Raw genomic sequence first — 23,609 nt, forward strand, 5'->3', positions numbered from 1 at the left:
CTCTTCCCTCAAACAGAAACTTAACAACACATATTAAATACACTACAATACATAATAAATACACTACAACAACGGATCAACACTATATACAATATGTACAGCCCAGCAGTGGAGGCCGGCTGGGAAATTCTTGTAGAGCGTTTTTGCGCGTCATCCTCCAATTGCGCGCTGCCCCCGGAGCCAGGTTGTTAACCCTCACTACCGCGGTCTCATGGCGCAACGCTCAAGCCACTCGACCACCCCAGGGGGTACAAGTTGAACAACTTTTTGCACCTTATATGTTTGCGAGCTTGAAGCTGCTCATTGAGAAGAGAGTTATCATGGATTAAAGCAGCGTGTGATAAATTCTGGGGTGGAAGCTCTGTTGTGGATACTAATACATCTATTAAGAAGAATGGTAATGATGATAATGATAGACACAGTCGTTACCTGTTACAAGGCAATGCGCAAGTGGAGGAACTATCCGATAGAATATACCTCATTTAACGGTTAGGCACGAAGTTTTTTTTCGATACATTTGTTTCTCTAAACATACTAGAGCAATAACGGGCGACCGCAGGATAGATTATATATATATTGCGTGCAGCAACTGAACACTTGTCGATATGAATGCAACTTTTCTCTGTATTAGTTCAGCTTGTAGCATAAATAACAATACAAGAGGAAATTGTAAACTTAGCACAACTGAGGTTATCTCATTGGAGTATTCATCTGGGGAGGGGGGGGGGACACTCCGAATGGTAGGACTGCTATACCCTGGTTTATAGACTGCCCGGAGGCTTCGCGGTCCTGTTTCTTGTAGTTATAGGCTGTCCTGCAGCGCGGCTATTGCGTCGTACGTACGAGTAGAGCGAGCAGGGCAGAAGTTGCCGAGAAATAACGACAGATTCGTAAGGACTGAAGCATAGACAGGTGAATCTTGTTCCTGCGACGTGAGTTGCTTTCTGTGTTTTCCGTTTTTGAAGGGTATGAAAGAAGCGTCGACTGGTCAGACAGGCAGTAGAAATGCTCGGTGTTTAGTTTTTGGCTGAAAATCTACTTGCAATGTGTGCAAGTAGATGTGAAGAAGGCCGAGTAGATGTGTCGACAGACGTACAGAGAAGAGAATAAGTGGTTTGAAGCTTCTGTCAACTGACTTGTTCAGCTTTGTTTAGCTGCGGCTGCATGGGTCGTTTTGTTTGTCTCCTTTGTTTAATGTGTTCCGTAAGATTACGAAAGCTGAGGATGGTTTTGTTTGCTTCTCCGTCGTGGTTCGAAGTCTGGACCACCACTCGGAATACGAATCCTTGAGCTTGTCTGTGGGTGGCGTCGTTACCCAGGTTGCCTGTGTGCCTGGGACAAAAACAAGCTGCTGTTATGAAAAATTTATGATACAGGACGGGTAAAAAAAAGAAAAAAAAAGAAGTAAGTCCTGTACCCCACCCTATCCGACGTGTGTTGTCGTTTTTCTGTTTTCCCAACCCAACCTCTTCCCTCAAACAGAAACTTAACAACACATAATAAATACACTACAATACCTAATAAATACACTACAACAACGGATCAACACTATATACAATATGTACAGCCCAGCAGTGGAGGCCGGCTGGGAAATTCTTGTAGAGCGTTTTTGCGCGTCATCCTCCAATTGCGCGCTGCCCCCGGAGCCAGGTTGTTAACCCTCACTACCGCGGTCTCATGGCGCAACGCTCAAGCCACTCGACCACCCCAGGGGGTACAAGTTGAACAACTTTTTGCACCTTATATGTTTGCGAGCTTGAAGCTGCTCATTGAGAAGAGAGTTATCATGGATTAAAGCAGCGTATGATAAATTCTGGGGTGGAAGCTCTGTTGTGGATACTAATACATCTATTAAGAAGAATGGTAATGATGATAATGATAGACACACTCGTTACCTGTTACAAGGCAATGCGCAAGTGGAGGAACTATCCGATAGAATATACCTCATTTAACGGTTAGGCACGAAGTTTTTTTTCGATACATTTGTTTCTCTAAACATACTAGAGCAATAACGGGCGACCGCAGGATAGATTATATATATATTGCGTGCAGCAACTGAACACTTGTCGATATGAATGCAACTTTTCTCTGTATTAGTTCAGCTTGTAGCATAAATAACAATACAAGAGGAAATTGTAAACTTAGCACAACTGAGGTTATCTCATTGGAGTATTCATCTGGGGAGGGGGGGGGGGACACTCCGAATGGTAGGACTGCTATACCCTCGTTTATAGACTGCCCGGAGGCTTCGCGGTCCTGTTTCTTGTAGTTATAGGCTGTCCTGCAGCGCGGCTATTGCGTCGTACGTACGAGTAGAGCGAGCAGGGCAGAAGTTGCCGAGAAATAACGACAGATTCGTAAGGACTGAAGCATAGACAGGTGAATCTTGTTCCTGCGACGTGAGTTGCTTTCTGTGTTTTCCGTTTTTGAAGGGTATGAAAGAAGCGTCGACTGGTCAGACAGGCGGTAGAAATGCTCGGTGTTTAGTTTTTGGCTGAAAATCTGCTTGCAATGTGTGCAAGTAGATGTGAAGAAGGCCGAGTAGATGTGTCGACAGACGTACAGAGAAGAGAATAAGTGGTTTGAAGCTTCTGTCAACTGACTTGTTCAGCTTTGTTTAGCTGCGGCTGCATGGGTCGTTTTGTTTGTCTCCTTTGTTTAATGTGTTCCGTAAGATTACGAAAGCTGAGGATGGTTTTGTTTGCTTCTCCGTCGTGGTTCGAAGTCTGGACCACAACTCGGAATACGAATCCTTGAGCTTGTCTGTGGGTGGCGTCGTTACCCAGGTTGCCTGTGTGCCTGGGACAAAAACAAGCTGCTGTTATGAAAAATTTATGATACAGGACGGGTAAAAAAAAGAAAAAAAAAGAAGGAAGTCCTGTACCCCACCCAATCCGACGTGTGTTGTCGTTTTTCTGTTTTCCCAACCCAACCTCTTCCCTCAAACAGAAACTTAACAACACATAATAAATACACTACAATACATAATAAATACACTACAACAACGGATCAACACTATATACAATATGTACAGCCCAGCAGTGGAGGCCGGCTGGGAAATTCTTGTAGAGCGTTTTTGCGCGTCATCCTCCAATTGCGCGCTGCCCCCGGAGCCAGGTTGTTAACCCTCACTACCGCGGTCTCATGGCGCAACGCTCAAGCCACTCGACCACCCCAGGGGGTACAAGTTGAACAACTTTTTGCACCTTATATGTTTGCGAGCTTGAAGCTGCTCATTGAGAAGAGAGTTATCATGGATTAAAGCAGCGTGTGATAAATTCTGGGGTGGAAGCTCTGTTGTGGATACTAATACATCTATTAAGAAGAATGGTAATGATGATAATGATAGACACAGTCGTTACCTGTTACAAGGCAATGCGCAAGTGGAGGAACTATCCGATAGAATATACCTCATTTAACGGTTAGGCACGAAGTTTTTTTTCGATACATTTGTTTCTCTAAACACACTAGAGTCATAACGGGCGACCGCAGGATAGATTATATATATATTGCGTGCAGCAACTGAACACTTGTCGATATGAATGCAACTTTTCTCTGTATTAGTTCAGCTTGTAGCATAAATAACAATACAAGAGGAAATTGTAAACTTAGCACAACTGAGGTTATCTCATTGGAGTATTCATCTGGGGAGGGGGGGGGGGGGGGGACACTCCGAATGGTAGGACTGCTATACCCTCGTTTATAGACTGCCCGGAGGCTTCGCGGTCCTGTTTCTTGTAGTTATAGGCGTTCCTGCAGCGCGGCTATTGCGTCGTACGTACGAGTAAAGCGAGCAGGGCAGAAGTTGCCGAGAAATAACGACAGATTCGTAAGGACTGAAGCATAGACAGGTGAATCTTGTTCCTGCGACGTGAGTTGCTTTCTGTGTTTTCCGTTTTTGAAGGGTATGAAAGAAGCGTCGACTGGTCAGACAGGCGGTAGAAATGCTCGGTGTTTAGTTTTTGGCTGAAAATCTACTTGCAATGTGTGCAAGTAGATGTGAAGAAGGCCGAGTAGATGTGTCGACAGACGTACAGAGAAGAGAATAAGTGGTTTGAAGCTTCTGTCAACTGACTTGTTCAGCTTTGTTTAGCTGCGGCTGCATGGGTCGTTTTGTTTGTCTCCTTTGTTTAATGTGTTCCGTAAGATTACGAAAGCTGAGGATGGTTTTGTTTGCTTCTCCGTCGTGGTTCGAAGTCTGGACCACCACTCGGAATACGAATCCTTGAGCTTGTCTGTGGGTGGCGTCGTTACCCAGGTTGCCTGTGTGCCTGGGACAAAAACAAGCTGCTGTTATGAAAAATTTATGATACAGGACGGGTAAAAAAAAGAAAAAAAAAAGAAGGAAGTCCTGTACCCCACCCTATCCGACGTGTGTTGTCGTTTTTCTGTTTTCCCAACCCAACCTCTTCCCTCAAACAGAAACTTAACAACACATAATAAATACACTACAATACATAATAAATACACCACAACAACGGATCAACACTATATACAATATGTACAGCCCAGCAGTGGAGGCCGGCTGGGAAATTCTTGTAGAGCGTTTTTGCGCGTCATCCTCCAATTGCGCGCTGCCCCCGGAGCCAGGTTGTTAACCCTCACTACCGCGGTCTCATGGCGCAACGCTCAAGCCACTCGACCACCCCAGGGGGTACAAGTTGAACAACTTTTTGCACCTTATATGTTTGCGAGCTTGAAGCTGCTCATTGAGAAGAGAGTTATCATGGATTAAAGCAGCGTGTGATAAATTCTGGGGTGGAAGCTCTGTTGTGGATACTAATACATCTATTAAGAAGAATGGTAATGATGATAATGATAGACACAGTCGTTACCTGTTACAAGGCAATGCGCAAGTGGAGGAACTATCCGATAGAATATACCTCATTTAACGGTTAGGCACGAAGTTTTTTTTCGATACATTTGTTTCTCTAAACATACTAGAGCAATAACGGGCGACCGCAGGATAGATTATATATATATTGCGTGCAGCAACTGAACACTTGTCGATATGAATGCAACTTTTCTCTGTATTAGTTCAGCTTGTAGCATAAATAACAATACAAGAGGAAATTGTAAACTTAGCACAACTGAGGTTATCTCATTGGAGTATTCATCTGGGGAGGGGGGGGGGACACTCCGAATGGTAGGACTGCTATACCCTCGTTTATAGACTGCCCGGAGGCTTCGCGGTCCTGTTTCTTGTAGTTATAGGCTGTCCTGCAGCGCGGCTATTGCGTCGTACGTACGAGTAGAGCGAGCAGGGCAGAAGTTGCCGAGAAATAACGACAGATTCGTAAGGACTGAAGCATAGACAGGTGAATCTTGTTCCTGCGACGTGAGTTGCTTTCTGTGTTTTCCGTTTTTGAAGGGTATGAAAGAAGCGTCGACTGGTCAGACAGGCGGTAGAAATGCTCGGTGTTTAGTTTTTGGCTGAAAATCTGCTTGCAATGTGTGCAAGTAGATGTGAAGAAGGCCGAGTAGATGTGTCGACAGACGTACAGAGAAGAGAATAAGTGGTTTGAAGCTTCTGTCAACTGACTTGTTCAGCTTTGTTTAGCTGCGGCTGCATGGGTCGTTTTGTTTGTCTCCTTTGTTTAATGTGTTCCGTAAGATTACGAAAGCTGAGGATGGTTTTGTTTGCTTCTCCGTCGTGGTTCGAAGTCTGGACCACCACTCGGAATACGAATCCTTGAGCTTGTCTGTGGGTGGCGTCGTTACCCAGGTTGCCTGTGTGCCTGGGACAAAAACAAGCTGCTGTTATGAAAAATTTATGATACAGGACGGGTAAAAAAAAGAAAAAAAAAGAAGGAAGTCCTGTACCCCACCCAATCCGACGTGTGTTGTCGTTTTTCTGTTTTCCCAACCCAACCTCTTCCCTCAAACAGAAACTTAACAACACATAATAAATACACTACAATACATAATAAATACACTACAACAACGGATCAACACTATATACAATATGTACAGCCCAGCAGTGGAGGCCGGCTGGGAAATTCTTGTAGAGCGTTTTTGCGCGTCATCCTCCAATTGCGCGCTGCCCCCGGAGCCAGGTTGTTAACCCTCACTACCGCGGTCTCATGGCGCAACGCTCAAGCCACTCGACCACCCCAGGGGGTACAAGTTGAACAACTTTTTGCACCTTATATGTTTGCGAGCTTGAAGCTGCTCATTGAGAAGAGAGTTATCATGGATTAAAGCAGCGTGTGATAAATTCTGGGGTGGAAGCTCTGTTGTGGATACTAATACATCTATTAAGAAGAATGGTAATGATGATAATGATAGACACAGTCGTTACCTGTTACAAGGCAATGCGCAAGTGGAGGAACTATCCGATAGAATATACCTCATTTAACGGTTAGGCACGAAGTTTTTTTTCGATACATTTGTTTCTCTAAACATACTAGAGTCATAACGGGCGACCGCAGGATAGATTATATATATATTGCGTGCAGCAACTGAACACTTGTCGATATGAATGCAACTTTTCTCTGTATTAGTTCAGCTTGTAGCATAAATAACAATACAAGAGGAAATTGTAAACTTAGCACAACTGAGGTTATCTCATTGGAGTATTCATCTGGGGAGGGGGGGGGGGGACACTCCGAATGGTAGGACTGCTATACCCTCGTTTATAGACTGCCCGGAGGCTTCGCGGTCCTGTTTCTTGTAGTTATAGGCTGTCCTGCAGCGCGGCTATTGCGTCGTACGTACGAGTAAAGCGAGCAGGGCAGAAGTTGCCGAGAAATAACGACAGATTCGTAAGGACTGAAGCATAGACAGGTGAATCTTGTTCCTGCGACGTGAGTTGCTTTCTGTGTTTTCCGTTTTTGAAGGGTATGAAAGAAGCGTCGACTGGTCAGACAGGCGGTAGAAATGCTCGGTGTTTAGTTTTTGGCTGAAAATCTACTTGCAATGTGTGCAAGTAGATGTGAAGAAGGCCGAGTAGATGTGTCGACAGACGTACAGAGAAGAGAATAAGTGGTTTGAAGCTTCTGTCAACTGACTTGTTCAGCTTTGTTTAGCTGCGGCTGCATGGGTCGTTTTGTTTGTCTCCTTTGTTTAATGTGTTCCGTAAGATTACGAAAGCTGAGGATGGTTTTGTTTGCTTCTCCGTCGTGGCTCGAAGTCTGGACCACCACTCGGAATACGAATCCTTGAGCTTGTCTGTGGGTGGCGTCGTTACCCAGGTTGCCTGTGTGCCTGGGACAAAAACAAGCTGCTGTTATGAAAAATTTATGATACAGGACGGGTAAAAAAAAGAAAAAAAAAAGAAGGAAGCCCTGTACCCCACCCTATCCGACGTGTGTTGTCGTTTTTCTGTTTTCCCAACCCAACCTCTTCCTTCAAAAAGAAACTTAACAACACATAATAAATACACTACAATACATAATAAATACACTACAACAACGGATCAACACTATATACAATATGTACAGCCCAGCAGTGGAGGCCGGCTGGGAAATTCTTGTAGAGCGTTTTTGCGCGTCATCCTCCAATTGCGCGCTGCCCCCGGAGCCAGGTTGTTAACCCTCACTACCGCGGTCTCATGGCGCAACGCTCAAGCCACTCGACCACCCCAGGGGGTACAAGTTGAACAACTTTTTGCACCTTATATGTTTGCGAGCTTGAAGCTGCTCATTGAGAAGAGAGTTATCATGAATTAAAGCAGCGTGTGATAAATTCTGGGGTGGAAGCTCTGTTGTGGATACTAATACATCTATTAAGAAGAATGGTAATGATGATAATGATAGACACAGTCGTTACCTGTTACAAGGCAATGCGCAAGTGGAGGAACTATCCGATAGAATATACCTCATTTAACGGTTAGGCACGAAGTTTTTTTTCGATACATTTGTTTCTCTAAACATACTAGAGCAATAACGGGCGACCGCAGGAATGATTATATATATATTGCGTGCAGCAACTGAACACTTGTCGATATGAATGCAACTTTTCTCTGTATTAGTTCAGCTTGTAGCATAAATAACAATACAAGAGGAAATTGTAAACTTAGCACAACTGAGGTTATCTCATTGGAGTATTCATCTGGGGAGGGGGGGGGGGACACTCCGAATGGTAGGACTGCTTTACCCTCGTTTATAGACTGCCCGGAGGCTTCGCGGTCCTGTTTCTTGTAGTTATAGGCTGTCCTGCAGCGCGGCTATTGCGTCGTACGTACGAGTAGAGCGAGCAGGGCAGAAGTTGCCGAGAAATAACGACAGATTCGTAAGGACTGAAGCATAGACAGGTGAATCTTGTTCCTGCGACGTGAGTTGCTTTCTGTGTTTTCCGTTTTTGAAGGGTATGAAAGAAGCGTCGACTGGTCAGACAGGCGGTAGAAATGCTCGGTGTTTAGTTTTTGGCTGAAAATCTACTTGCAATGTGTGCAAGTAGATGTGAAGAAGGCCGAGTAGATGTGTCGACAGACGTACAGAGAAGAGAATAAGTGGTTTGAAGCTTCTGTCAACTGACTTGTTCAGCTTTGTTTAGCTGCGGCTGCATGGGTCGTTTTGTTTGTCTCCTTTGTTTAATGTGTTCCGTAAGATTACGAAAGCTGAGGATGGTTTTGTTTGCTTCTCCGTCGTGGTTCGAAGTCTGGACCACCACTCGGAATACGAATCCTTGAGCTTGTCTGTGGGTGGCGTCGTTACCCAGGTTGCCTGTGTGCCTGGGACAAAAACAAGCTGCTGTTATGAAAAATTTATGATACAGGACGGGTAAAAAAAAGAAAAAAAAAGAAGGAAGTCCTGTACCCCACCCTATCCGACGTGTGTTGTCGTTTTTCTGTTTTCCCAACCCAACCTCTTCCCTCAAACAGAAACTTAACAACACATAATAAATACACTACAATACATAATAAATACACTACAACAACGGATCAACACTATATACAATATGTACAGCCCAGCAGTGGAGGCCGGCTGGGAAATTCTTGTAGAGCGTTTTTGCGCGTCATCCTCCAATTGCGCGCTGCCCCCGGAGCCAGGTTGTTAACCCTCACTACCGCGGTCTCATGGCGCAACGCTCAAGCCACTCGACCACCCCAGGGGGTACAAGTTGAACAACTTTTTGCACCTTATATGTTTGCGAGCTTGAAGCTGCTCATTGAGAAGAGAGTTATCATGGATTAAAGCAGCGTGTGATAAATTCTGGGGTGGAAGCTCTGTTGTGGATACTAATACATCTATTAAGAAGAATGGTAATGATGATAATGATAGACACAGTCGTTACCTGTTACAAGGCAATGCGCAAGTGGAGGAACTATCCGATAGAATATACCTCATTTAACGGTTAGGCACGAAGTTTTTTTTCGATACATTTGTTTCTCTAAACATACTAGAGCAATAACGGGCGACCGCAGGATAGATTATATATATATTGCGTGCAGCAACTGAACACTTGTCGATATGAATGCAACTTTTCTCTGTATTAGTTCAGCTTGTAGCATAAATAACAATACAAGAGGAAATTGTAAACTTAGCACAACTGAGGTTATCTCATTGGAGTATTCATCTGGGGAGGGGGGGGGGGACACTCCGAATGGTAGGACTGCTATACCCTCGTTTATAGACTGCCCGGAGGCTTCGCGGTCCTGTTTCTTGTAGTTATAGGCTGTCCTGCAGCGCGGCTATTGCGTCGTACGTACGAGTAGAGCGAGCAGGGCAGAAGTTGCCGAGAAATAACGACAGATTCGTAAGGACTGAAGCATAGACAGGTGAATCTTGTTCCTGCGACGTGAGTTGCTTTCTGTGTTTTCCGTTTTTGAAGGGTATGAAAGAAGCGTCGACTGGTCAGACAGGCGGTAGAAATGCTCGGTGTTTAGTTTTTGGCTGAAAATCTACTTGCAATGTGTGCAAGTAGATGTGAAGAAGGCCGAGTAGATGTGTCGACAGACGTACAGAGAAGAGAATAAGTGGTTTGAAGCTTCTGTCAACTGACTTGTTCAGCTTTGTTTAGCTGCGGCTGCATGGGTCGTTTTGTTTGTCTCCTTTGTTTAATGTGTTCCGTAAGATTACGAAAGCTGAGGATGGTTTTGTTTGCTTCTCCGTCGTGGTTCGAAGTCTGGACCACCACTCGGAATACGAATCCTTGAGCTTGTCTGTGGGTGGCGTCGTTACCCAGGTTGCCTGTGTGCCTGGGACAAAGACAAGCTGCTGTTATGAAAAATTTATGATACAGGACGGGTAAAAAAAAGAAAAAAAAAGAAGGAAGTCCTGTACCCCACCCTATCCGACGTGTGTTGTCGTTTTTCTGTTTTCCCAACCCAACCTCTTCCCTCAAACAGAAACTTAACAACACATAATAAATACACTACAATACATAATAAATACACTACAACAACGGATCAACACTATATACAATATGTACAGCCCAGCAGTGGAGGCCGGCTGGGAAATTCTTGTAGAGCGTTTTTGCGCGTCATCCTCCAATTGCGCGCTGCCCCCGGAGCCAGGTTGTTAACCCTCACTACCGCGGTCTCATGGCGCAACGCTCAAGCCACTCGACCACCCCAGGGGGTACAAGTTGAACAACTTTTTGCACCTTATATGTTTGCGAGCTTGAAGCTGCTCATTGAGAAGAGAGTTATCATGGATTAAAGCAGCGTGTGATAAATTCTGGGGTGGAAGCTCTGTTGTGGATACTAATACATCTATTAAGAAGAATGGTAATGATGATAATGATAGACACAGTCGTTACCTGTTACAAGGCAATGCGCAAGTGGAGGAACTATCCGATAGAATATACCTCATTTAACGGTTAGGCACGAAGTTTTTTTTCGATACATTTGTTTCTCTAAACATACTAGAGCAATAACGGGCGACCGCAGGATAGATTATATATATATTGCGTGCAGCAACTGAACACTTGTCGATATGAATGCAACTTTTCTCTGTATTAGTTCAGCTTGTAGCATAAATAACAATACAAGAGGAAATTGTAAACTTAGCACAACTGAGGTTATCTCATTGGAGTATTCATCTGGGGAGGGGGGGGGGACACTCCGAATGGTAGGACTGCTATACCCTCGTTTATAGACTGCCCGGAGGCTTCGCGGTCCTGTTTCTTGTAGTTATAGGCTGTCCTGCAGCGCGGCTATTGCGTCGTACGTACGAGTAGAGCGAGCAGGGCAGAAGTTGCCGAGAAATAACGACAGATTCGTAAGGACTGAAGCATAGACAGGTGAATCTTGTTCCTGCGACGTGAGTGTCTTTCTGTGTTTTCCGTTTTTGAAGGGTATGAAAGAAGCGTCGACTGGTCAGACAGGCGGTAGAAATGCTCGGTGTTTAGTTTTTGGCTGAAAATCTACTTGCAATGTGTGCAAGTAGATGTGAAGAAGGCCGAGTAGATGTGTCGACAGACGTACAGAGAAGAGAATAAGTGGTTTGAAGCTTCTGTCAACTGACTTGTTCAGCTTTGTTTAGCTGCGGCTGCATGGGTCGTTTTGTTTGTCTCCTTTGTTTAATGTGTTCCGTAAGATTACGAAAGCTGAGGATGGTTTTGTTTGCTTCTCCGTCGTGGTTCGAAGTCTGGACCACCACTCGGAATACGAATCCTTGAGCTTGTCTGTGGGTGGCGTCGTTACCCAGGTTGCCTGTGTGCCTGGGACAAAAACAAGCTGCTGTTATGAAAAATTTATGATACAGGACGGGTAAAAAAAAGAAAAAAAAGAAGGAAGTCCTGTACCCCACCCTATCCGACGTGTGTTGTCGTTTTTCTGTTTTCCCAACCCAACCTCTTCCCTCAAACAGAAACTTAACAACACATAATAAATACACTACAATACATAATAAATACACTACAACAACGGATCAACACTATATACAATATGTACAGCCCAGCAGTGGAGGCCGGCTGGGAAATTCTTGTAGAGCGTTTTTGCGCGTCATCCTCCAATTGCGCGCTGCCCCCGGAGCCAGGTTGTTAACCCTCACTACCGCGGTCTCATGGCGCAACGCTCAAGCCACTCGACCACCCCAGGGGGTACAAGTTGAACAACTTTTTGCACCTTATATGTTTGCGAGCTTGAAGCTGCTCATTGAGAAGAGAGTTATCATGGATTAAAGCAGCGTGTGATAAATTCTGGGGTGGAAGCTCTGTTGTGGATACTAATACATCTATTAAGAAGAATGGTAATGATGATAATGATAGACACAGTCGTTACCTGTTACAAGGCAATGCGCAAGTGGAGGAACTATCCGATAGAATATACCTCATTTAACGGTTAGGCACGAAGTTTTTTTTCGATACATTTGTTTCTCTAAACATACTAGAGCAATAACGGGCGACCGCAGGATATATTATATATATATTGCGTGCAGCAACTGAACACTTGTCGATATGAATGCAACTTTTCTCTGTATTAGTTCAGCTTGTAGCATAAATAACAATACAAGAGGAAATTGTAAACTTAGCACAACTGAGGTTATCTCATTGGAGTATTCATCTGGGGAGGGGGGGGGGGCACTCCGAATGGTAGGACTGCTATACCCTCGTTTATAGACTGCCCGGAGGCTTCGCGGTCCTGTTTCTTGTAGTTATAGGCTGTCCTGCAGCGCGGCTATTGCGTCGTACGTACCAGTAGAGCGAGCAGGGCAGAAGTTGCCGAGAAATAACGACAGATTCGTAAGGACTGAAGCATAGACAGGTGAATCTTGTTCCTGCGACGTGAGTTGCTTTCTGTGTTTTCCGTTTTTGAAGGGTATGAAAGAAGCGTCGACTGGTCAGACAGGCGGTAGAAATGCTGGGTGTTTAGTTTTTGGCTGAAAATCTACTTGCAATGTGTGCAAGTAGATGTGAAGAAGGCCGAGTAGATGTGTCGACAGACGTACAGAGAAGAGAATAAGTGGTTTGAAGCTTCTGTCAACTGACTTGTTCAGCTTTGTTTAGCTGCGGCTGCATGGGTCGTTTTGTTTGTCTCCTTTGTTTAATGTGTTCCGTAAGATTACGAAAGCTGAGGATGGTTTTGTTTGCTTCTCCGTCGTGGTTCGAAGTCTGGACCACCACTCGGAATACGAATCCTTGAGCTTGTCTGTGGGTGGCGTCGTTACCCAGGTTGCCTGTGTGCCTGGGACAAAAACAAGCTGCTGTTATGAAAAATTTATGATACAGGACGGGTAAAAAAAGAAAAAAAAAGAAGGAAGTCCTGTACCTCACCCTATCCGACGTGTGTTGTCGTTTTTCTGTTTTCCCAACCCAACCTCTTCCCTCAAACAGAAACTTAACAACACATAATAAATACACTACAACAACGGATCAACACTATATACAATATGTACAGCTCAGCAGTGGAGGCCGGCTGGGAAATTCTTGTAGAGCGTTTTTGCGCGTCATCCTCCAATTGCGCGCTGCCCCCGGAGCCAGGTTGTTAACCCTCACTACCGCGGTCTCATGGCGCAACGCTCAAGCCACTCGACCACCCCAGGGGGTACAAGTTGAACAACTTTTTGCACCTTATATGTTTGCGAGCTTGAAGCTGCTCATTGAGAAGAGAGTTATCATGGATTAAAGCAGCGTGTGATAAATTCTGGGGTGGATGCTCTGTTGTGGATACTAATACATCTATTAAGAAGAATGGTAATGATGATAATGATAGACACAGTCGTTACCTGTTACAAGGCAATGCGCAAGTGGAGGAACTATCCGATAGAATATACCTCATTTAACGGTTAGGCACGAAGTTTTTTTTCGATACATTTGTTTCTCTAAACATACTAGAGCAATAACGGGCGACCGCAGGATAGATTATATATATATTGCGTGCAGCAACTGAACACTTGTCGATATGAATGCAACTTTTCTCTGTATTAGTTCAGCTTGTAGCATAAATAACAATACAAGAGGAAATTGTAAACTTAGCACAACTGAGGTTATCTCATTGGAGTATTCATCTGGGGAGGGGGGGGGGGACACTCCGAATGGTAGGACTGCTATACCCTCGTTTATAGACTGCCCGGAGGCTTCGCGGTCCTGTTTCTTGTAGTTATAGGCTGTCCTGCAGCGCGGCTATTGCGTCGTACGTACGAGTAGAGCGAGCAGGGCAGAAGTTGCCGAGAAATAACGACAGATTCGTAAGGACTGAAGCATAGACAGGTGAATCTTGTTCCTGCGACGTGAGTTGCTTTCTGTGTTTTCCGTTTTTGAAGGGTATGAAAGAAGCGTCGACTGGTCAGACAGGCGGTAGAAATGCTCGGTGTTTAGTTTTTGGCTGAAAATCTACTTGCAATGTGTGCAAGTAGATGTGAAGAAGGCCGTGTAGATGTGTCGACAGACGTACAGAGAAGAGAATAAGTGGTTTGAAGCTTCTGTCAACTGACTTGTTCAGCTTTGTTTAGCTGCGGCTGCATGGGTCGTTTTGTTTGTCTCCTTTGTTTAATGTGTTCCGTAAGATTACGAAAGCTGAGGATGGTTTTGTTTGCTTCTCCGTCGTGGTTCGAAGTCTGGACCACCACTCGGAATACGAATCCTTGAGCTTGTCTGTGGGTGGCGTCGTTACCCAGGTTGCCTGTGTGCCTGGGACAAAGACAAGCTGCTGTTATGAAAAATTTATGATACAGGACGGGTAAAAAAAAGAAAAAAAAAGAAGGAAGTCCTGTACCCCACCCTATCCGACGTGTGTTGTCGTTTTTCTGTTTTCCCAACCCAACCTCTTCCCTCAAACAGAAACTTAACAACACATATTAAATACACTACAATACATAATAAATACACTACAACAACGGATCAACACTATATACAATATGTACAGCCCAGCAGTGGAGGCCGGCTGGGAAATTCTTGTAGAGCGTTTTTGCGCGTCATCCTCCAATTTCGCGCTGCCCCCGGAGCCAGGTTGTTAACCCTCACTACCGCGGTCTCATGGCGCAACGCTCAAGCCACTCGACCACCCCAGGGGGTACAAGTTGAACAACTTTTTGCACCTTATATGTTTGCGAGCTTGAAGCTGCTCATTGAGAAGAGAGTTATCATGGATTAAAGCAGCGTGTGATAAATTCTGGGGTGGAAGCTCTGTTGTGGATACTAATACATCTATTAAGAAGAATGGTAATGATGATAATGATAGACACAGTCGTTACCTGTTACAAGGCAATGCGCAAGTGGAGGAACTATCCGATAGAATATACCTCATTTAACGGTTAGGCACGAAGTTTTTTTTCGATACATTTGTTTCTCTAAACATACTAGAGCAATAACGGGCGACCGCAGGATAGATTATATATATATTGCGTGCAGCAACTGAACACTTGTCGATATGAATGCAACTTTTCTCTGTATTAGTTCAGCTTGTAGCATAAATAACAATACAAGAGGAAATTGTAAACTTAGCACAACTGAGGTTATCTCATTGGAGTATTCATCTGGGGAGGGGGGGGGGACACTCCGAATGGTAGGACTGCTATACCCTCGTTTATAGACTGCCCGGAGGCTTCGCGGTCCTGTTTCTTGTAGTTATAGGCTGTCCTGCAGCGCGGCTATTGCGTCGTACGTACGAGTAGAGCGAGCAGGGCAGAAGTTGCCGAGAACTAACGACAGATTCGTAAGGACTGAAGCATAGACAGGTGAATCTTGTTCCTGCGACCTGAGTGTCTTTCTGTGTTTTCCGTTTTTGAAGGGTATGAAAGAAGCGTCGACTGGTCAGACAGGCGGTAGAAATGCTCGGTGTTTAGTTTTTGGCTGAAAATCTACTTGCAATGTGTGCAAGTAGATGTGAAGAAGGCCGAGTAGATGTGTCGACAGACGTACAGAGAAGAGAATAAGTGGTTTGAAGCTTCTGTCAACTGACTTGTTCAGCTTTGTTTAGCTGCGGCTGCATGGGTCGTTTTGTTTGTCTCCTTTGTTTAATGTGTTCCGTAAGATTACGAAAGCTGAGGATGGTTTTGTTTGCTTCTCCGTCGTGGTTCGAAGTCTGGACCACCACTCGGAATACGAATCCTTGAGCTTGTCTGTGGGTGGCGTCGTTACCCAGGTTGCCTGTGTGCCTGGGACAAAAACAAGCTGCTGTTATGAAAAATTTATGATACAGGACGGGTAAAAAAAAGAAAAAAAAAGAAGGAAGTCCTGTACCCCACCCTATCCGACGTGTGTTGTCGTTTTTCTGTTTTCCCAACCCAACCTCTTCCCTCAAACAGAAACTTAACAACACATAATAAATACACTACAATACATAATAAATACACTACCACAACGGATCAACACTATATACAATATGTACAGCCCAGCAGTGGAGGCCGGCTGGGAAATTCTTGTAGAGCGTTTTTGCGCGTCATCCTCCAATTGCGCGCTGCCCCCGGAGCCAGGTTGTTAACCCTCACTACCGCGGTCTCATGGCGCAACGCTCAAGCCACTCGACCACCCCAGGGGGTACAAGTTGAACAACTTTTTGCACCTTATATGTTTGCGAGCTTGAAGCTGCTCATTGAGAAGAGAGTTATCATGGATTAAAGCAGCGTGTGATAAATTCTGGGGTGGAAGCTCTGTTGTGGATACTAATACATCTATTAAGAAGAATGGTAATGATGATAATGATAGACACAGTCGTTACCTGTTACAAGGCAATGCGCAAGTGGAGGAACTATCCGATAGAATATACCTCATTTAACGGTTAGGCACGAAGTTTTTTTTCGATACATTTGTTTCTCTAAACATACTAGAGCAATAACGGGCGACCGCAGGATAGATTATATATATATTGCGTGCAGCAACTGAACACTTGTCGATATGAATGCAACTTTTCTCTGTATTAGTTCAGCTTGTAGCATAAATAACAATACAAGAGGAAATTGTAAACTTAGCACAACTGAGGTTATCTCATTGGAGTATTCATCTGGGGAGGGGGGGGGGACACTCCGAATGGTAGGACTGCTATACCCTCGTTTATAGACTGCCCGGAGGCTTCGCGGTCCTGTTTCTTGTAGTTATAGGCTGTCCTGCAGCGCGGGTATTGCGTCGTACGTACGAGTAGAGCGAGCAGGGCAGAAGTTGCCGATAAATAACGACAGATTCGTAAGGACTGAAGCATAGACAGGTGAATCTTGTTCCTGCGACGTGAGTTGCTTTCTGTGTTTTCCGTTTTTGAAGGGTATGAAAGAAGCGTCGACTGGTCAGACAGGCGGTAGAAATGCTCGGTGTTTAGTTTTTGGCTGAAAATCTACTTGCAATGTGTGCAAGTAGATGTGAAGAAGGCCGAGTAGATGTGTCGACAGACGTACAGAGAAGAGAATAAGTGGTTTGAAGCTTCTGTCAACTGACTTGTTCAGCTTTGTTTAGCTGCGGCTGCATGGGTCGTTTTGTTTGTCTCCTTTGTTTAATGTGTTCCGTAAGATTACGAAAGCTGAGGATGGTTTTGTTTGCTTCTCCGTCGTGGTTCGAAGTCTGGACCACCACTCGGAATACGAATCCTTGAGCTTGTCTGTGGGTGGCGTCGTTACCCAGGTTGCCTGTGTGCCTGGGACAAAAACAAGCTGCTGTTATGAAAAATTTATGATACAGGACGGGTAAAAAAAAGAAAAAAAAAGAAGGAAGTCCTGTACCCCACCCTATCCGACGTGTGTTGTCGTTTTTCTGTTTTCCCAACCCAACCTCTTCCCTCAAACAGAAACTTAACAACACATAATAAATACACTACAATACATAATAAATACACTACAACAACGGATCAACACTATATACAATATGTACAGCCCAGCAGTGGAGGCCGGCTGGGAAATTCTTGTAGAGCGTTTTTGCGCGTCATCCTCCAATTTCGCGCTGCCCCCGGAGCCAGGTTGTTAACCCTCACTACCGCGGTCTCATGGCGCAACGCTCAAGCCACTCGACCACCCCAGGGGGTACAAGTTGAACAACTTTTTGCACCTTATATGTTTGCGAGCTTGAAGCTGCTCATTGAGAAGAGAGTTATCATGGATTAAAGCAGCGTGTGATAAATTCTGGGGTGGAAGCTCTGTTGTGGATACTAATACATCTATTAAGAAGAATGGTAATGATGATAATGATAGACACAGTCGTTACCTGTTACAAGGCAATGCGCAAGTGGAGGAACTATCCGATAGAATATACCTCATTTAACGGTTAGGCACGAAGTTTTTTTTCGATACATTTGTTTCTCTAAACATACTAGAGCAATAACGGGCGACCGCAGGATAGATTATATATATATTGCGTGCAGCAACTGAATACTTGTCGATATGAATGCAACTTTTCTCTGTATTAGTTCAGCTTGTAGCATAAATAACAATACAAGAGGAAATTGTAAACTTAGCACAACTGAGGTTATCTCATTGGAGTATTCATCTGGGGAGGGGGGGGGGGACACTCCGAATGGTAGGACTGCTATACCCTCGTTTATAGACTGCCCGGAGGCTTCGCGGTCCTGTTTCTTGTAATTATAGGCTGTCCTGCAGTGCGGCTATTGCGTCGTACGTACGAGTAGAGCGAGCAGGGCAGAAGTTGCCGAGAAATAACGACAGATTCGTAAGGACTGAAGCATAGACAGGTGAATCTTGTTCCTGCGACGTGAGTTGCTTTCTGTGTTTTCCGTTTTTGAAGGGTATGAAAGAAGCGTCGACTGGTCAGACAGGCGGTAGAAATGCTCGGTGTTTAGTTTTTGGCTGAAAATCTACTTGCAATGTGTGCAAGTAGATGTGAAGAAGGCCGAGTAGATGTGTCGACAGACGTACAGAGAAGAGAATAAGTGGTTTGAAGCTTCTGTCAACTGACTTGTTCAGCTTTGTTTAGCTGCGGCTGCATGGGTCGTTTTGTTTGTCTCCTTTGTTTAATGTGTTCCGTAAGATTACGAAAGCTGAGGATGGTTTTGTTTGCTTCTCCGTCGTGGTTCGAAGTCTGGACCACCACTCGGAATACGAATCCTTGAGCTTGTCTGTGGGTGGCGTCGTTACCCAGGTTGCCTGTGTGCCTGGGACAAAAACAAGCTGCTGTTATGAAAAATTTATGATACAGGACGGGTAAAAAAAAGAAAAAAAAAGAAGGAAGTCCTGTACCCCACCCTATCCGACGTGTGTTGTCGTTTTTCTGTTTTCCCAACCCAACCTCTTCCCTCAAACAGAAACTTAACAACACATAATAAATACACTACAATACATAATAAATACACTACAACAACGGATCAACACTATATACAATATGTACAGCCCAGCAGTGGAGGCCGGCTGGGAAATTCTTGTAGAGCGTTTTTGCGCGTCATCCTCCAATTTCGCGCTGCCCCCGGAGCCAGGTTGTTAACCCTCACTACCGCGGTCTCATGGCGCAACGCTCAAGCCACTCGACCACCCCAGGGGGTACAAGTTGAACAACTTTTTGCACCTTATATGTTTGCGAGCTTGAAGCTGCTCATTGAGAAGAGAGTTATCATGGATTAAAGCAGCGTGTGATAAATTCTGGGGTGGAAGCTCTGTTGTGGATACTAATACATCTATTAAGAAGAATGGTAATGATGATAATGATAGACACAGTCGTTACCTGTTACAAGGCAATGCGCAAGTGGAGGAACTATCCGATAGAATATACCTCATTTAACGGTTAGGCACGAAGTTTTTTTTCGATACATTTGTTTCTCTAAACATACTAGAGCAATAACGGGCGACCGCAGGATAGATTATATATATATTGCGTGCAGCAACTGAACACTTGTCGATATGAATGCAACTTTTCTCTGTATTAGTTCAGCTTGTAGCATAAATAACAATACAAGAGGAAATTGTAAACTTAGCACAACTGAGGTTATCTCATTGGAGTATTCATCTGGGAAGGGGGGGGGACACTCCGAATGGTAGGACTGCTATACCCTCGTTTATAGACTGCCCGGAGGCTTCGCGGTCCTGTTTCTTGTAGTTATAGGCTGTCCTGCAGCGCGGCTATTGCGTCGTACGTACGAGTAGAGCGAGCAGGGCAGAAGTTGCCGATAAATAACGACAGATTCGTAAGGACTGAAGCATAGACAGGTGAATCTTGTTCCTGCGACGTGAGTTGCTTTCTGTGTTTTCCGTTTTTGAAGGGTATGAAAGAAGCGTCGACTGGTCAGACAGGCGGTAGAAATGCTCGGTGTTTAGTTTTTGGCTGAAAATCTACTTGCAATGTGTGCAAGTAGATGTGAAGAAGGCCGAGTAGATGTGTCGACAGACGTACAGAGAAGAGAATAAGTGGTTTGAAGCTTCTGTCAACTGACTTGTTCAGCTTTGTTTAGCTGCGGCTGCATGGGTCGTTTTGTTTGTCTCCTTTGTTTAATGTGTTCCGTAAGATTACGAAAGCTGAGGATGGTTTTGTTTGCTTCTCCGTCGTGGTTCGAAGTCTGGACCACCACTCGGAATACGAATCCTTGAGCTTGTCTGTGGGTGGCGTCGTTACCCAGGTTGCCTGTGTGCCTGGGACAAAAACAAGCTGCTGTTATGAAAAATTTATGATACAGGACGGGTAAAAAAAAGAAAAAAAAAAGAAGGAAGTCCTGTACCCCACCCTATCCGACGTGTGTTGTCGTTTTTCTGTTTTCCCAACCCAACCTCTTCCCTCAAACAGAAACTTAACAACACATAATAAATACACTACAATACATAATAAATACACTACAACAACGGATCAACACTATATACAATATGTACAGCCCAGCAGTGGAGGCCGGCTGGGAAATTCTTGTAGAGCGTTTTTGCGCGTCATCCTCCAATTTCGCGCTGCCCCCGGAGCCAGGTTGTTAACCCTCACTACCGCGGTCTCATGGCGCAACGCTCAAGCCACTCGACCACCCCAGGGGGTACAAGTTGAACAACTTTTTGCACCTTATATGTTTGCGAGCTTGAAGCTGCTCATTGAGAAGAGAGTTATCATGGATTAAAGCAGCGTGTGATAAATTCTGGGGTGGAAGCTCTGTTGTGGATACTAATACATCTATTAAGAGGAATGGTAATGATGATAATGATAGACACAGTCGTTACCTGTTACAAGGCAATGCGCAAGTGGAGGAACTATCCGATAGAATATACCTCATTTAACGGTTAGGCACGAAGTTTTTTTCGATACATTTGTTTCTCTAAACATACTAGAGCAATAACGGGCGACCGCAGGATAGATTATATATATATTGCGTGCAGCAACTGAATACTTGTCGATATGAATGCAACTTTTCTCTGTATTAGTTCAGCTTGTAGCATAAATAACAATACAAGAGGAAATTGTAAACTTAGCACAACTGAGGTTATCTCATTGGAGTATTCATCTGGGGAGGGGGGGGGGACACTCCGAATGGTAGGACTGCTATACCCTCGTTTATAGACTGCCCGGAGGCTTCGCGGTCCTGTTTCTTGTAATTATAGGCTGTCCTGCAGCGCGGCTATTGCGTCGTACGTACGAGTAGAGCGGGCAGGGCAGAAGTTGCCGAGAAATAACGACAGATTCGTAAGGACTGAAGCATAGACAGGTGAATCTTGTTCCTGCGACGTGAGTTGCTTTCTGTGTTTTCCGTTTTTGAAGGGTATGAAAGAAGCGTCGACTGGTCAGACAGGCGGTAGAAATGCTCGGTGTTTAGTTTTTGGCTGAAAATCTACTTGCAATGTGTGCAAGTAGATGTGAAGAAGGCCGAGTAGATGTGTCGACAGACGTACAGAGAAGAGAATAAGTGGTTTGAAGCTTCTGTCAACTGACTTGTTCAGCTTTGTTTAGCTGCGGCTGCATGGGTCGTTTTGTTTGTCTCCTTTGTTTAATGTGTTCCGTAAGATTACGAAAGCTGAGGATGGTTTTGTTTGCTTCTCCGTCGTGGTTCGAAGTCTGGACCACCACTCGGAATACGAATCCTTGAGCTTGTCTGTGGGTGGCGTCGTTACCCAGGTTGCCTGTGTGCCTGGGACAAAAACAAGCTGCTGTTATGAAAAATTTATGATACAGGACGGGTAAAAAAAAGAAAAAAAAAGAAGGAAGTCCTGTACCCCACCCTATCCGACGTGTGTTGTCGTTTTTCTGTTTTCCCAACCCAACCTCTTCCCTCAAACAGAAACTTAACAACACATAATAAATACACTACAATACATAATAAATACACTACAACAACGGATCAACACTATATACAATATGTACAGCCCAGCAGTGGAGGCCGGCTGGGAAATTCTTGTAGAGCGTTTTTGCGCGTCATCCTCCAATTTCGCGCTGCCCCCGGAGCCAGGTTGTTAACCCTCACTACCGCGGTCTCATGGCGCAACGCTCAAGCCACTCGACCACCCCAGGGGGTACAAGTTGAACAACTTTTTGCACCTTATATGTTTGCGAGCTTGAAGCTGCTCATTGAGAAGAGAGTTATCATGGATTAAAGCAGCGTGTGATAAATTCTGGGGTGGAAGCTCTGTTGTGGATACTAATACATCTATTAAGAAGAATGGTAATGATGATAATGATAGACACAGTCGTTACCTGTTACAAGGCAATGCGCAAGTGGAGGAACTATCCGATAGAATATACCTCATTTAACGGTTAGGCACGAAGTTTTTTTTCGATACATTTGTTTCTCTAAACATACTAGAGCAATAACGGGCGACCGCAGGATAGATTATATATATATTGCGTGCAGCAACTGAACACTTGTCGATATGAATGCAACTTTTCTCTGTATTAGTTCAGCTTGTAGCATAAATAACAATACAAGAGGAAATTGTAAACTTAGCACAACTGAGGTTATCTCATTGGAGTATTCATCTGGGGAGGGGGGGGGGACACTCCGAATGGTAGGACTGCTATACCCTCGTTTATAGACTGCCCGGAGGCTTCGCGGTCCTGTTTCTTGTAGTTATAGGCTGTCCTGCAGCGCGGCTATTGCGTCGTACGTACGAGTAGAGCGAGCAGGGCAGAAGTTGCCGAGAACTAACGACAGATTCGTAAGGACTGAAGCATAGACAGGTGAATCTTGTTCCTGCGACGTGAGTGTCTTTCTGTGTTTTCCGTTTTTGAAGGGTATGAAAGAAGCGTCGACTGGTCAGACAGGCGGTAGAAATGCTCGGTGTTTAGTTTTTGGCTGAAAATCTACTTGCAATGTGTGCAAGTAGATGTGAAGAAGGCCGAGTAGATGTGTCGACAGACGTACAGAGAAGAGAATAAGTGGTTTGAAGCTTCTGTCAACTGACTTGTTCAGCTTTGTTTAGCTGCGGCTGCATGGGTCGTTTTGTTTGTCTCCTTTGTTTAATGTGTTCCGTAAGATTACGAAAGCTGAGGATGGTTTTGTTTGCTTCTCCGTCGTGGTTCGAAGTCTGGACCACCACTCGGAATACGAATCCTTGAGCTTGTCTGTGGGTGGCGTCGTTACCCAGGTTGCCTGTGTGCCTGGGACAAAAACAAGCTGCTGTTATGAAAAATTTATGATACAGGACGGGTAAAAAAAAGAAAAAAAAAGAAGGAAGTCCTGTACCCCACCCTATCCGACGTGTGTTGTCGTTTTTCTGTTTTCCCAACCCAACCTCTTCCCTCAAACAGAAACTTAACAACACATAATAAATACACTACAATACATAATAAATACACTACAACAACGGATCAACACTATATACAATATGTACAGCCCAGCAGTGGAGGCCGGCTGGGAAATTCTTGTAGAGCGTTTTTGCGCGTCATCCTCCAAT

Source organism: Rhipicephalus microplus, chromosome 1, assembly GCF_043290135.1.
Source record: "Rhipicephalus microplus isolate Deutch F79 chromosome 1, USDA_Rmic, whole genome shotgun sequence".
Taxonomy (NCBI): Eukaryota; Metazoa; Arthropoda; class Arachnida; order Ixodida; family Ixodidae; genus Rhipicephalus; species Rhipicephalus microplus.